General features: G+C 37.1%; 1 protein-coding gene across 5 annotated transcripts in view; it reads left to right on the forward strand.

Annotated features, from left to right (window-relative positions):
- LOC107631948 (epidermal growth factor receptor substrate 15-like 1) overlaps positions 83-591 on the forward strand; it is a 10,653-nt gene continuing 10,144 nt past the window's right edge. For 4 of the 5 annotated variants that reach the window (XM_016335551.2, XM_016335553.2, XM_016335555.2 and 1 more), the window contains exon 1: positions 83-229. The gene's annotated coding sequence lies outside the window, so the exon portion shown is untranslated. The remainder of the gene's footprint in view (positions 230-591) is intronic. The other variant, XM_016335552.2, reaches the window with a different exon arrangement.

Genomic DNA, 591 nt, shown 5'->3' on the forward strand with positions numbered 1-591 from the left:
ATCCATTGTCCGGTCTTATTTTAGTTAAAGAAAAAGGGAAAAATGAAAATAGTAGTGGAAATAGTAAAATACAATTAACAGGCAGTGGTATTTTTGAAAAAATGGAAACGTAAAAAGGATTAAAATTGTCCGTAAGCTCAAATGGAATGTTTTTGCCATTGGAATCGAGGGAATCAAGATCGCAGGTGGAAAGTGGATTGATCTAATGAGACTGGTTTCGGGATCCAAGGTTTTTATGCTTCGCTTTATTTATTTTTTTCACCCGCCAAATTCGTGTTGCTGATTGATGTCTCTCTGTTTTGGGGTGGTGGATCTAACATCCTGTGCTGTTCTTCCTTTGATTTTGGACACTTCTGATGTGGGTTTTTGTTGGGGGTGGTTGGAACTCCAAAAATATCAAATGACAAACTGATTTTAAGTTTTTGAAAAATAGATTGAGCAAGGTAGTAGAAGACAAACTGATTCCAATCTATGTTAGTAGAACCAAATTGCTGTTGTTCTGTGTTCCTATATGTATACGTGTAGTGTGCTTAGGCAAAGATGTGAATAGAGCTTATAGAATTGACATTATGGTTTCCCTCCGCGCTCCCC

Source organism: Arachis ipaensis, chromosome B03 (genome assembly GCF_000816755.2).
Source record: "Arachis ipaensis cultivar K30076 chromosome B03, Araip1.1, whole genome shotgun sequence".
In the NCBI taxonomy this organism is placed as follows: Eukaryota; Viridiplantae; Streptophyta; class Magnoliopsida; order Fabales; family Fabaceae; genus Arachis; species Arachis ipaensis.